Here is a 16,153-nt window from a genome sequence, read left to right on the forward strand (position 1 = left end):
TAAATAGATTGAACAGAAACTTACAATAGTCTGCTGTTTATCCGTTACCGATAGTTGAAGAGATTAGGAAGGATCCTCCATGACCAACATTTCAGCCACACTTCCTTTGATTGACTTGTTCCTCCTGGAACCCATTCGGCAAAGGGGCAAGCATGCCCCCCCTTCTGTCCCCGGCTTCTGGGGCAAAGCTGGGAAACCCCCCACCAGCTGCCGCTGAGTCTGGGGGGCTCCAACAAGCCACCCTATGGCAGGGGACCCCTCCAACGGAACAGAGCCCACCGAGAAGACAAGGGGCAGACAAAATGTCAGTCGCCTACAGGGACCGGAAGTCGAATAGAGAGATGGCAAAATTGATTGCTTAAAGATAATGATTCTATTGCTTTTCTTTCTGAATGATTTCGATTTCTTGCTTGATAAAATAAAAATCAAGTCTTAACTTTGGGATTTTATGATTAAATGTTTTGACTATAGCAGTGATGACGAGCCTTTTTGGCACCGAGTGCCAAGAAGGAAGCATGCACATGCACTTGTCAGAGACACAACCCAAGAGAGGAGCTGCCCAGTGTGCGTGCTGATGCACGTATGCACGCCAGGCAGTTCCTCTTCTGGTTTCTGCCATGTACGATCAGTTGGCTGGTGTGCATGCGCATGCAGGAACTAGAAGACCAGCTCTTCCAGTTTCTGGCACTGCTGCATGCACAAAGGCCAGCTGATTGTCATGCTCATATGCACCCCAGAAACACAGAAGGGCAACGTGCCAGGCGACATGGCTCTGCATACCTCTTTGGGCACACGTGCCATAGGTTCACCATCATGGGACTATGGTATTATGACGCATTGTTTGAGTTTAAAACACATACATTTTATAGTGCATTGTTAGAATTTAAATTTATTTTATGCATTTTTATGTACTTTTGCATACTTATGGAATTGTTATGATTCATTTATGGATTATTTATTTTATTTAGACTAAAAGATATTATGTACAGTTTTATTCTTAGGTTATTTGATATGAATACCCATATTTTAATTTTGTATCCGTTTTTGTTAAACTAAAATAAGAGTATATTATATCTTATTATTGGATCCATATTGAAGAGAGTTTGTTATTATGGTTTTGTGACTTAAGATTTTTGCTGTTGTTTCACCTACCTCTCTTCCCTTTTTGTTTTATATTTTAATCTTTTGTCATTCAAATTTAATAAAATGCTGCATAAAAAAAAGTTTTGCTCTTTTTCTGATAGTACAATTCTTTCTACATTACTTTAGACATCCTTAACTTGAGCTCTTTTTTTAACACAATTTGTTGTTCATTATGCCAATGTATGCCATTCTTTACTCTTCATTGCTTGTTTTCTTTTCCTGCAAAGAAATGCAGGGAACTATATATTGCTTTGATGCTTGGATTCATGTTATTGTTACATAATTTGCAAAAGCATAGAGCAGGAGGTGGTGACAACACAGCTATACATGTTGCTGTTTTCTCATAATAGTCCATGCCTGAAACAGTTTTCAAATCTTGACTCTCAAATTGTACAAAAGAGGCTTGAAATGTACATTGGTAATTAATGTGGAATCTTAAAATTTATTTGAACAATATCAGAACTAAGCTAGATGAGCCAATACTGAGGCAAAAAATAAATTTATATGCATTTTAGACTAACCTGTGGACACAATAAGTCATTAGTGGACATCCAGAGGTGGAAAATAGCATGACAAAAACCTTCACAGCTATTAGGTATTTTTCCTTAATGTCAAGGTAAGTTGGAACAATGGATTGCCAAAAACTAGAAAAGGGTAAAATATTGCAGCTGGTGAATGTAGGTTGATGAAAGTACTAGGCTTATCTTTTGGCTTGACGAACCACTATAAAATGTAAGTTCATGAAACCACAACGAGTGAAAATTCATTATTTTTCTGCATTCCCTCCGCCCCAATTTTGAATGTATGTCAATACCTAGAAAGGTGGAAGAAGTTGACAACTATACAATACAAATAATTACTTGAAAAAAGAAACAGAAAAGAACAATGTAGAGTTTCAGTCACTAGCGATGAAATCTACAACTACTGTCTTGTAAACGCCTCTATTCTAAAAATAATAATAATAATACTTACCAGCAATAAAAGCTATAAATCAACAAAAATAGTTGCTTCTAGATTCCTAAAAATTCAGCAACAGTAGCCTATTTAGTAACAGCTATGGAATATGGGATATTGAAACTCGGCTTATAAGAAGAGCAAATGGGAAAGAGGATGGAAGGGAGGGGGGAACAGAGGGAGGGATATAGGAAAAGAGGGGAAAGGAAGGAAGGACTCTGACTGTGACTCAATCTACAAAATCTGATTACAAGAACTATTTTCATGCTTTTCTATTATAGATTGTTATTTTCCCCAAAAATATGAATATTGAATCCATAAACAGTTTGAATCAATTTGTCTTACAAATAAATTTCAGTCTGCAAAATAAATAAAATTGCACTCTCTTCAAAAGAAATGGAATGAAAGCTGATTCACAGACTATGAGTATATTTTCTATCACAGAATAATCCCAGGTTAGTATTTAAATTTTCCATTTATTTATTTCCTCACAAAATAATATATGAGAGATGAATATAGATGATACAAACAATACTTATATCAAACAAGGTGTCAGGCTTGCATCCATATTTTCTTTTGGAAAATATTCCTCCTGCCTGCCTGCCACACTTTCTATTATTATACTGTGCATTTTCTATTGTGGGAAAATGGGAGGGTGGATTGTAGGAGTTAGATGCTACGTAGCCATAACAAAATTCTTTCTAGAAAGCCAAGGTCATCCTTTATCTTTGCACCTCTGCACCTGATCGGAACTGAGCAATACTTTGACTTGGACTCTGATTTACAGTATTTATCGGCGTATAACACGCACAGGCGTATAACACGCACCTTCATTTTAAGAGGGAAATTTCAGGGAAAAAATTTAAATTTCAAATAAAGAACTTTGAAGCATCTTTTCCCTGAAGACTCGTGTTTAGTACATTCAGATGCTTTCTTTCCTCTTTCCCTCTTACTTGTCTATCCTTCCTTCCACCCTCCCTTCCTCCTTCCCTTCCTTCCTGCCTCCCTTCCAGTTGCCTCCTTCCTCTTTCCTCCTGCCTGCCTGCCTTCTTTCCCTCCTGCTTATCTATGCTTCCTTCCTTCCTTGCACCTCCCTCTCTTCTGCCTGCCTGCCTTCTTTCCTCTTTCCCTATCCTCCTATCCTTCCTTTCTCCCTCCCTCCTTCCCTGCCTCCCTTCCAGTTCCATCCTTCCCTCCTTCCTTCTGCCTCCTTCCTGCCTGCTTGCATTCTTTCCTCTTTCCCTCCAGCATGTCTGCTTTTCTTTCCTTCCTTCCACCTCCCTTCTGGCCTCCTGCTTTCTTTCCTCTTTTCCTCTTGCTTGTCTATCCTTACTCCCTCCTCCCCTCCTTCCCTTCCTTCCTGCTTCCCTTCCAGTTCCATCCTTCCCTTCCTTCTGCCTTCCTGCCTTCTTTCTTCTCTCTCCTGCTTGTCTGCTTTTCCTGTGTGTGTGCGCGCGCCCAAAGGAGGTGGTGGGAGAGAAATTTGAAAGGTCTTCTGCTTTTGGAACTCGGAAATCCCCCCCACTCCCCTTTTCCTCCAGCGAGCACGGAGCTTGAAGGAGGAAAAGGGAAAGGAAAAGCGTGAAAAGGAGGTGGTGGGAGAGAAATTTGAAAGGTCTTCTGCTTTTGGAACTCGGAAATCCCCCCCACTCCCCTTTTCCTCCAGCGAGCACGGAGCTTGAAGGAGCAAAAGGGAAAGGAAAAGCGCGAAAAGGAGGTGGTGGGAGAGAAATTTGAAAGGTCTTCTGCTTTTGGGACTCAGAAATACCCCCCCTCCCCTTTTCCTCCAGCGAGCACGGAGGTTGAAGGAGGAAAAGGGAAAGGAAAAGCGTGAAAAGGAGGTGGTGGGAGAGAAATTTGAAAGGTCTTCTGCTTGCCGTGGGTGGGCTGCATTTACATAGAGCAGGGAGGGCTGTTAAAGGGCCGTATTAAACTGTAAAAACATGGCTTCTTAACATTATATCGGCGTATAACACGCATACATCATTTGCCCCCTATTTTTCGAGGAAAAAAGTGCGTGCTATACACCGATAAATACGGTACTTTTGGATGCTATTTGGAACCCTGACACAAGAAATAATAAATGAGAGAAATATTGAAATTAATTTTGTGTGTTTATTATCACTTTTTTCTTTTAATAAGTTGCTCTCTATTATTTAATTCTGGCCTAACAATGATTATGTAACATTTGGGGAAATATATGCAGCCTAGCAACCCAGCACTTGAGGCCAAGATGGAGAAAACCTCCACAGCCACCATGTATTTGCCTTTGGTGCTCAGGTAGGAAGGAACGAAGGAGAGCCACACACTGCAGAAGATCAACATGCTGAATGTGAGACATTTGGCCTCATTGAAACTGCTGGGGAGATTCCTGGAGAAAAAAGCTACTGTGAAACTGGCAGCTGCCAGGAAACCCATGTATCCCAGGACACAGTAGAACATGGTAGCTGAACCTTCATTGCACTGCAGTATAATTACTTCAATTTCTGAATGAGTGTCAACTTCAGGGAAAGGGGGATATCCGAAGAGCCACACCATACAGATGCCTGCTTGAACCAGAGAACAAGTAAGAACAATGGATATGGTCAAGCCTCTTCCTATCCATTTCTTCATCCTGGATCCTGGCTTGGTGGCCATGAAAGCCATAACCACAGTGATGGTTTTTGCCAGCACAGAAGACACAGCCACTGAGAAGATGATGCCAAAACTAATTTGTCGGAGGAGACATATAACATTTCCAGGTGCAGCAAGGAACTGCAGTGAGCAAAGGAAGCAGAGGAGGAGGGAGATTAGTAGAACATAGCTGAGATTTCGGTTATTGGCCTTGACAATGGGAGTATGATGATACTTCAGAAATATTGCCAGGACTCCAATTGTGCAGAAAGAAAAGGAAAGTGCCAGAACTACTAAAGTTATCCCCATTGGTTCTTCATAGGATAAGAAAGATATTTTCTTGGGAAGACATGAATCTTTTTCTTTGCTTGGATATTGTTCTTCTGGGCATTTAGAACAATCCTGCATGTCTGGAATTTAGGAATATAATTTTTCAGTCACACACACACACACACACACACACACACACACCTATTTAATTATTTTATATTTGTAATATAATAAAGAAAAACGGACAAAAGAGAAATGCAATCAAGATAGAAATACATTATCAACAAAAATGCATAACAGTTCAGTTCAGAAAATGTTATTATCTTATTCTTACACTTTGGGAGTTTTTTTGTCTGTTCTATTCAACAGGCATAAAATTTGCTACACCGAGCGTAGCTAATATTTTAACTGAGGAAGTGTGTGTTGTCTTGGATCTCTTTGTTTTGAATGCATAGGGGTTGTTAAGGGGCTCATTTGCTTTATTTATTCTGTTTTGGTTTTTAATTTAATATTACATTCTGCCACAAAGTATTATCTTATATAAGACAGATGAGCATGTAAGCTTCTAAATAAATGAAATAGAATAAAACCACACAAATATTCATATTCACAAGTAAAACAGAGCTTTTGTGGCTAGTTTCTATCAAAATTAAAGAAAGAAGAGAAGCCAAAAGCCCTAGTGTTATTTTGGCCAAATAGCTTGAATTATTTTGTAAACTAGATCAAGATAGTATTTAATAGATACAAATAGGTATGCTAACAGAATAACAGAGTTGGGAGGGACCTTTGAGGTCTTCTAGTTCAACCCCTTCCTCAAGCATCAGACCCTATTTCATTTCAGACAGGTGGTTGTCCAATCTCTTCTTAAAAATCTCCAGTGTTGCAGCATCCATAATTTCTGAAGGCAAACCTTCCAGTGATTAATTATTCTAACTGCCAGGAATTTTCTTCTTATTGTATATTCAAGGGTAAGATTCTAGCAGTTTGGACTGTTGGTAGTTCTGATAACCAGTGGAGAATGAACCGGTTTGGGCCCAGCCTCCCACCCGTTATACCGTTTCTTATCGAAAAGCAGTGAACTGTGCACGTACACACAACATGCACATACATGATTGCCTTTGCCCCTGCTGTGTAATCAGCTGTTTGTTGGAGTGATGGGTAACTGTGCACATGAAAGTGAAGCAAACTGGTTGCTACAATGGTAGAATCCCACCCCTGCTTATATCCTTTATATCTTCTTTCCTTAATTTGTTTCCATCCATTACTTCTTGTTCTGCTTTGAAGTGCTTTTAAAAATAGGTTGACCATCTCATCTTTGTGGCAATCCCTTAGAGATTGGAATACTATCACTGAGAGCTTAGGCACCAGATATAAATTCCTTCTGTTTCCAATCACACTTGGTCAACAAATAATATTCTATCATGTCATCTGTACTCCCTTTCATTAAATTACAGATACCCAATTCCTGAAGCCATTCCTCATATGTTATAGGCTCCAGCCTCCTAATCATATTTGTTACTCTTCTCTGTACTGTTTCCAGAGTCTCAACATTTTTTTATATCGTGGTGACCAAAACTGGATTCAATATAAAGTCTAAATAAATTAATAACCAAGTAAATAAACAAGTAAGTGTTCTCTACAATTATGTGTACTATGTTAAATCCTGGTGTGATTTCACAATATTAAGATGAATTTTGCTCACAATGCCTCTTACCCTTCTGGCTTGAAATTTTTTCTTCAGGACATGGAAAACAGTCATAGCAGCAAAATGGCTTCCCTTCCCGCTTTTTCTTGAAATAACCAGGAAGGCAGCTCTCAGTACAAACAGAAACAGGTAGTGTCTGCCCAAATGGTGAAATAAAGTTAGTATTCAATCATGTTTTTATAACCAAATTAAAATATCATGACTCATTGATATTTTAAAAAATGGGATTTTAATTTTGAGGTATTTTTTTTTCATCAACATCTACTCAGAAAGCAATATCCCCAACCAACAATTCCTGCAGGAATTCTAGGAGGATTATATGATTTCATGTATATTTTTAATAGTGGAAGTAATAATCTCATTGCTAATCACTGCTGTAGAATGATTAGAATAATTATTTTTATTCAGTCATTATCAATCTTTTTTAGCATGACTTTTTTTTGAAAATCGTAATTTACATTTCCTCCCCTATAATTAGCCAAATAAAGACAAGTTAGCTCATTGATTATTATCAGAATATAAAACTAATCTTTTTTGGGATTTCATCAAGCTACTTGGCATTGAATCAGATTACCTAATTAATTTTGGTAGTCTTTGAACTTCTTTTAAACTTCTTACATTTATTTCTTCTAAATGTTTAATTGCTTTTCAAATAAATCAGCAACTAGAATTTCCTTTTAAACTTTTTACTGAATATCAGTAGGCTTTATTCCTGAAATACCATTCTATGAAGGGTAATTCAAATAGCTTGTGCCATAAGTAAAGCTCAAAATCTTTATTTTAAGTTTACACTTAAATACTTTAAGTTGTAGTTGGGTAACATCCCATCATACAAATATCAGAACCTACTTGGTTGAAAGTACTGTGCCAGGTGATAACTTCATCATGAATTGTGAATTTTTCCTTTTCAACCCAGGGATCCAGTTTTCCCACTTTCACTCGATGGAAGGATTGGTTTGGGAATGTGACCCAGTTTATAATATCAAATCCAACTATCAATTCTCTTTTGTGATTGAACAAAATACTATCCCCAGCACTGTTATTAAATGAGACCCTTTTCAGGAATTGGTGGAGCTGAATATCATTAAATACACAAATTGTAAAAAAAAAAATCCAGATCAGTAATTTATACATTATTTTTACATCAACTGCTACAATGTTTGCAGATATTCTATTTGCCCCGAACATTTGATGCATCACTTCGATGTATAACTCCGGGACTCATTGACAAAGTTTCATGTTCCTCATTTTTCTATCGAGAAACACCTTCTTGTATGCCATTTCATTTACAACCCTTACAATAATTTCAACATGATTACATTTTTATAGATAAAAAAACCAAAAAAAAAAAAAAAAACCCCACAAACCCACTTGCATTCTCAAATCCCTATCCCAGAACTGTTATCAAAAATTTTCAAAAACTGCAGAATATCATTGAATATGCATATGTAGGTAAGAAAACAGAATCAGTAAGGTTTCAATAATTTTGTAATGTTGAAATGATACAATATATAAAAATATAAACTTTAAAACCAACTGAGTTGAGAAGCTGAAAGGAAAAAAAAAACATAATTTCCTGCCTATGTGGGGAGACCTATTACTTATCTAGCAAATAATATCTGATCAATATTATTTCAAAACTGAAGAAACAGCAACCAAATGATAGCTGGATCATGAAAAGCTGCACTAGCTTTCTAAAATCTATGACATCATTAATAAGTCAATTTTATTTTTATTTTTAAAATTTCCACCTTTTTCAATTTTTGGCTAGAAAAGGTTTTTTCTTACTTTCTTCACATTAACAGCTTTTGTATGTGCATTTTGAGAAACAGAGCTAAGTGTAAACAAACCAGATTAAGTTATATCCTTTTATATTAAATATTTTCATACTGATATTAACTGGTTGGGATATTCCTATCCCAATATATCAGATCCAGCAAATCTTTGAAAACTCTCTCATGCAAAAGTCAAAAAAAGAAAAGAAAAAAAACCATGTATGTAAATAAAAGCTGTCTCAAGTCCCACATATTGCATTGCCCTCTTTTAATCATGATAATAATAATAATATATTTATTTCCAAGGTGATATCCAAGGTTCCATTGAACTACTCCACTAAATCACTTTTTTAAATAATTTAATTTAATGTAATAATAATACTGTAGAAAGTGTATCAGTTGGTTACAAAAAGGCTTTCGTGCATCACTTCCACAGTCAACAAACATAATTCATATTAACTCAAGTATTTTAACTCAGATATTTATACATGTTACCGTCATCATACCTCCATTTTCATTTGACTATAATTGTTTAAACATCCTTCATCATAAAATATACCAAGATTTAATACATAACCACATACTGGCATTTCATTTACTATTTCTAAAATCCTCCAATAACAGCACAATGAATGTCCTTATGTCCTTATGTCCTATTCTAGCTAAACATCCATAATATTTAATAACAAAATTTTCTAATCCTCCTATCCAAATCACTGTTTACAATTTACATCCAGTTTCCTTATGTTGTACCCATACCTATATATACATTGTTATCATTATCCCTCCTTTATTTAACTATATCCTGTATCATAACATTTACCCCCTAATAATCAAGACTTAACTGTGTCTTAGTTTTCTTTTTATTAACCTTTATATATAATCCAAAAGGATTTCTAATCTTCCTTTCATGGGTACCATTCAATATTCATATCCAATTATTACTTTTCATAACACTACACATTGTATACATTATTATCATTATCAATTATTTATTTAACTCTATTGTCACTAAACTTCACTAAGTTTAACTAGTTTTAAATTATACTCTTCCATTTATCAACCTGTATCTTTCCAGTAGCAAAACAGTCTCAAACCTTCTGCCATTTGTGGTGTCAGTCCTCTAATCATCTCCTTAATCAACTTTGTATGGACTCCTCTTAGAAACTCCTTGCTTGTAAAATCTCTCATGTAATTTTGATGCCATTCTTCTGTTTTCTTAATCAGCTTATCTTTGATTCTCGGTAGTGTTATCAATGATATTGCTAATAAAATTTCTCTCTTTAAATCCATTAATTCTTTTGTTTCTTCTTCTTCTGTATCTTGCCATCTGGGGTAGATTTCCCATCCATTTAATTCCTCTTTCAGTATTCCACTCTTTCCATTTTCAGAGACAAACCAATCACCATAAATATCAGTAAATTTAAATTATTTTATTCATTTTCCTCTTCTATTTTTAGGATTTTAACAACCACTTTTTCCACTTGATAAACATCACCAACTTCTTCATCATATTTTGCTGTTAGATGCTCTAAGTCTTCCAACTTCTTCTCTATCCTCTCATGTATTTGATAATTTCTGTGTCAGGCCTGTAGTTATGTTCCTTTTAGGATCTTTGGCCTGCCACACTTTCTTTTATTTCACTGTGCTGTTTCATTAGTGTAGTAATTGGGAGGGGGGAATAGAAAGGAGTAGAGTTATGGAATGTGTTGTTGTCATTCCTTTCTAGAAGCCCAAGGTCATCTTTTGTCTCTGCACCTCGACACCTGACCAGAACCAGCGGGGTGGAGATGCCAGCGTGGAAGAGGAAGATTGGACCATGTGATGGATTTATGGGTGTGGGGATAAGATCATAAACTTTTAACTGGGTGGAATCCCAGGAAGTTCTTGAGAATTGGGATTCCACAGAACGATGCTAACATGTCTGTCTTATTAAATTGGATTTTTAAGGATAGCTCTGCCTTGGACTCTGATTTAATTCTGCATGATATATGGAACGCTGACATTATCCCAATTCCCTTTTAAAATAAATCACACACACCCCTGTGCCGGGGGGGCTGGTGAGGAGTGCTGATTTCCCAACGCTGACCAGGTCAGCGTAAAATATCAGCGAACAATTAAGAGAAAGCTTTTTGAGATAAGAAGCTGAGATGAGACACTACTCTACATCTCTCCCAAGCAGCAAAGGAATTTGTGGGAGAGGGGAATTTCAGATAAATAGCATCTGGCAAGATGTGACCGGAGAAGGAAACTAATTCATTGCACGGAGGGAAAATGAAAGTCTCACATCAACTTCTTTAGCCAAACATGAGTCAATCCCCCCCCCCTTCTCTAGTAAAAGCTGCAATGGACTGGAGGACTGGAGTGGAGATAATGACTCCTTCCAAACAGCGATAAATGAAATGACTCATTACCCTGCAACCGAGTTGAAGACAGATTCCCTATGAAAATGGGAAATTCAACCCAGCCAGCAAGAAGGGAGTTGGCCAGCATCTTTCACTTGCCAGCCACTGGAAATTGGTTTGCAGCTTGTGAATGAAGCACCACCAAATTGGGCTTTCTTCCCAGAGTATGGATGGAAAAGATTCCAGTGGGCAACTCCTTGGCCATCAGCATGGAGAAATCCTCCAAGTGAGCAGAGGGGTCATTGGCACATAAACCACCCTAACCAGCCATCGTTGGTTGAACTGCAACCTGTGAATCAGGCAACCCCGGGATGGGTCTTAACCCCAGGTCATGGATGGAAGGGATGCCAGTGGACACCTGCCCTCCCTCAGCTGATGGCACCATGGCAGATACCTGGACAGTGGCCAACCAAGGTATTGACCTCCCCACTGGTTCTAGTCTCTCCTGCAATGCCCCAACAGGTTCTTACCCCACCTTCCTACAGAGAAAGGTTCTCAACAATGGAAGAAGGGATTACCAAGGGGGATGCTGCAGTTTGGATAGCAGAACAATGTGAAGAGGCAGTTCCTAAGTTTAGAGATGTAACTAGGTTCCTTTCTTCATGGGGGCCAATAAAATGCCACCATTGCTGTCAACTTGGCCACAGAGCATCAGAGTGCTTGGCTCCAGCCCCAATGCCACAAACGTGGGCACCAACCGCCACGGCGGTAAAGAGAAGGCCCCAGATGCCACCAGAAAAGGGTCATCTGGGCCACCAATTTCTGGAAGAGGATCCCCAACTTAAGGTGATGAAGAGTCCCACCAAGGGAGAGGCTTTGGAGGAGGAAAAGCCCAAACAACCTTTGGAAGAGGATCCCCAACTTAAGGTGACAAAGAGTCCTACCAAGGGGGAAGCCTCGGAGGAGGAAAAGCCCAAACAACCTCTGGAAGAGGATCCTCAACTTAAGGTGACGAAGAGTCCTACCAAGGAGGAGGCCTTGGAGGAGGAAAAGCCCAAACAACTGCCAGAGAAGTCCCCTGGACTGCTACAATAAGTGGCCAGCCCTAACCGAACATGGGAAGAGGTCGCAATGGACTTCATCGTGGAACTCCCAGACAGCAGTAGGAACAGAATAATCTGGACAGTCATTGACTTGGTTTCCAAGCAGGTGCACTTCATCGCTTGCTCCGGGCTGCCGTCTGCAAAGAAATTAGCAAAAATGTTTGTGAAACACATTTATCGCCTGCACGAATTGCCCAAGAGGATCATTTCAGACCACGGAGTCCAGTTCACAGCCAAGTTCTGAAGAGAGGTCATGAGATCCATTGGGTCCACACAAGAACTGAACTCAAAGGTTCATCCTAGTATGAACTGCGCAGCAGAGAGAGCCAATGTGGTGGTGGAACAATATATCTGGTGTTTTGTAGACTACCAGCAAGACAACTGGTCAGACTTGCTACCCTTCGCTGAAGTGGCATACAATGATGCGGTCCACAGCAGCACAGGATTAACGGGTTTCCAGATTACCAGTGGCATGGAATTTGTTGCCATGCCTGAGCTGCCTAGAGAACCTCCCTCCTCCATGTCTTTGAATGAATGAATGGACATGCTAAAGAAAGGATGGGAGAATACGAAGAAGGCTCTAGCAGATGTGGCAGAAGCCTACAAGAAGCAAGCAAATAAACATCTCTCACTCCAAATCCCCTTTCATGTGTGGGGACAAAGTTTTTGTATCTACCAAATACATAAGATTAAGAATGTCTAGTAAGGAATTGGGTCCAAAATTTCTAGGTCCATTCCCAATAGTGAAGATAGTTAACCCAATTACAGTTCGACTCAGTCTACTCTGAAGTCTGTGGAAAATTGACCCAGAATTTAATTGTATCTTGTTGAAACCAGTAATTGGGTCCAGCATAAGAGTATCCACCCAAGCTCTCTCTCCTCCTGTAGTGATAGAAGGGGAAACACAATCTGAGGTGGAAAAAATTGTAGACTCCAGGCTGAATAGGGGTTGCTTACAGTACTTAGTGCATTGGAAGGGTTACCCTTTGTTTGAAGCTACTTGGGTGAAAAGTTGGAACCTAAAAGTGGAGAAGTTAGTAAAACAATTCCATGAGAAGTTTCCCGATAAGCCAAAGGGTCCCCCTGGGGGGGGGGGAGGTGGTTAATTTTTTATGTTAACTTTTATGTTATTCTCTTTTCAGGAAATGTTTTTCTTTTGAGGAGAGGCCACCTGTCAGGCCTGTAGTTTTAGGATCTTTGGCCTGCCACACTTTCTTTTATTTCACTGTGCTGTTTCATTAGTGTAGTAATTGGGAGGGGGGAATAGAAAGGAGTAGAGTTATGGAATGTGTTGTTGTCATTCCTTTCTAGAAGCCCAAGGTCATCTTTTGTCTCCGCACCTCGACACCTGACCAGAACCAGCGGGGTGGAGATGCCAGCGTGGAAGAGGAAGATTGGACCATGTGATGGATTTATGGGTGTGGGGATAAGATCATGAACTTTCAACTGGGTGGAATCCCAGGAAGTTCTTGAGAATTGGGATTCCACAGAATGATGCCAACATGTCTGTCTAATTAAATTGGAATTTGAAGGGTAGCTCTGCCTTGGGTTCTGATTTAATTCTGCACAATATTTGGAATGCTGACATTCTGTATTTCTGAAAATATCTTTTGCAGACTTAAAGTTTCTTTCTGCTGTTGAAATTGTACCATTATCTCTCGATAACAAACACTGCTGCTCTAGCTTGTTAGGTTAACAAGATTAAGCATAGATTCACAATAACATTTTATTTTAACTTTTGTCGGGTTAAAAATATACTTCAAAGGGACATTTGTATGCTTTTCTTCTCATCACTCTCTATAAACAAGCAGTGAGACCTTGGAGTGCCAAGCCAGGATAATCAGTGAGAAAAGTAAGAGTGTTTCATCTCCAATACACAAACCTCCAGCCTCTGAGTAGCAGTGTTATTGTTGCAATTTTCTGTTTCTTTTGTATCTTTTTGTATTTCAAGTTTTTAAAAAAGTCTGATTCTTGAATGAGTTAGAAGAACACCCACAGTAATGAAAGAGGAGAATTTTAGTCCATAGATTACAAAGAATAATAAAATGAAAAAAATAGAAGAAGAAAATTTAATCCATTCGTTTTAAAACGCTTGCATAAATTCCATCCATGAAGATAGCATTTAAAAAGTAAGATAACCCACTGTCCAAAACCAGTCCAAATTTAATTCTGCCACTTATTTCTTCTGTTCTCCAATTTAAATTAGTTTTAAGGTTTTTTTATAGGCAGTCACTTTTAAAACAGTAAAAATTCCTCACCAGCTGGAGACACTTTCTCTTTCCATATCCTTCCGTTTTGAAGCCACCCCAACTTCATCAGCCAAATGGATTTTTTTTCACCGGCTTGAAGAACTTCTCTTGGATCAAACAGGGACTTTGCGATGTCCTTGAGACCAGCAAAATGTATTCTTCCTGTTCAACATCTCTGCAGGATGGTTTAGGTCCATTTGGACCACTCAGCGGCAAAAGTATCAACGGCGATCTCAGAGCATTGAGATTGCATGTCATCTCGTTGCGACATTGGCTCCTCCTCTCTCCACTAAATCACTTTTTGATCAATATGATGGGATACATGAAAGAAGTCTCCTCAAAGACAATTGTTAAACTGAAGCCCTCAGTCATCAAGTGCACCTTGGGCAACACTGAAAATATTACCAGTGGCAAATCTTTCCCTCACCAGAACAGCAAGATTGAGTGGGAGGTGGTTCCCAAATCCAGCCATTATTATTCTACTAGTTTTAAATATTATATTTATCTTTTTTACATATGGTGTCCTGGATTCAGAAAATAAAGTGAGTGACTGAAGTGAGATATTTATCACCATATCAAAAATAGTCCATACTTTCCACATCATTCCTGACTAGAAAAAAGTTGTTGAATTCATTGGAAACACAATCACTGAATCTATTGTCATAAAAAGATTACTTAAATTCTGATTTAGCTGACACCAAAAGAGTAAGTTTGTATAATTTCTTATAAGGTGTCTTGGGCTGGTTGATTACCCCAAGATTATTATTTCCATTCTCTGGATCAAAGTTTCTATTTGTTAAACAATAAATATAAAAAAGCATCTTCCTTTTTGTTCTTATAGTTCTGCTCCTTGACAAGTATGATAGATTTTCCATAATTTGCTACCATGAATTCCATAAAATTATGGAATTCCATGAAATTTCATAAGATCAGAAAGGTCAGCAATTTGGCGGTTCGAATCCCTAGCATAATGGCGTGAAGTCCCCTTTTCCCAGTTTCTGCCAACCTAGCAGTTCAAATGTACATTAAAAATGCAAGTAGAAAAATGGTGGGAAGGTAACAGCGTTCCGTGTGCCTTTGGCATTTAGTCATGCCAGCCACATGACCACGGAGACGTTTTTGGATAGTGCTGGCTCTTCAGCTTTGAAACAGAGATGAATACTGCCCCCTAGAGTTGGGAACGTCTAGCACATATGTACGAGGGGAACCTTTACCTATATATGCATATAAAAATATTTTTTTAGCGAGACAATGCTGTATTTTGGGCTGAGAAGCCAATTTTTTTTTGCAGAAAATGTTGGTTGGATGTTAAAATGAAAGCAGAAAAGGAATCTGAAAATTAGCGTAACAAATAATACAGTACTTGCAAATACAAATGCAATAGCAGAGTTGGAAGGGACCTTGGAAGTCTTCTAGTCCAACTCCCTGCCTAGGCGGGAAACCCTACACCATTTCAGACAAATGGCCATCCAAAATCTTCTTTAAAACGTTCAGTGTTGGGGCATTCACAACTTCTGGAGGCATGTTGTTCCACTGATTAATTGTTTGAACTGTCAGGAAATCAGTTCTAAGTTGCTTCTCTCCTTGATTAGTTTCCACTCATTGCTTCTTGTTCTACACTCAGATGACTTGGAGAATAGTTTGACTCCCTCTCCCTCTTCTTTGTGGTAACCTCTGAGATATTGGAACACTGCTATCATTTCTCCCCAAGTTCTTCTTTTCATTAAACTAGACATACCCAGGTCTTGAAACCATTCTTCATTTGTTTTAGTCTCCAGTTCCCTAATCATCTTTGTTGCTCTTCTCTGCACTCTTTCTAGAGTCTCCACATCTTTTGTACATCGTGGTGACCAGAACTGAAAGCAGTATTCCAAGTGTGGCCTTACCAAGGCATTATAAAGTGGTATTAACACTTCATGTGATCTTGAGTTTATGCCTCTGTTTGTGTAGCTTAGAACTGTGTTGGCTTATTTGGCAGCTGCTGCACACTGCTGGT

The sequence above is a fragment of the Natrix helvetica genome (genome assembly GCF_964273705.1).
Source record: "Natrix helvetica genome assembly, chromosome: Z".
Taxonomy (NCBI): domain Eukaryota; kingdom Metazoa; phylum Chordata; class Lepidosauria; order Squamata; family Natricidae; genus Natrix; species Natrix helvetica.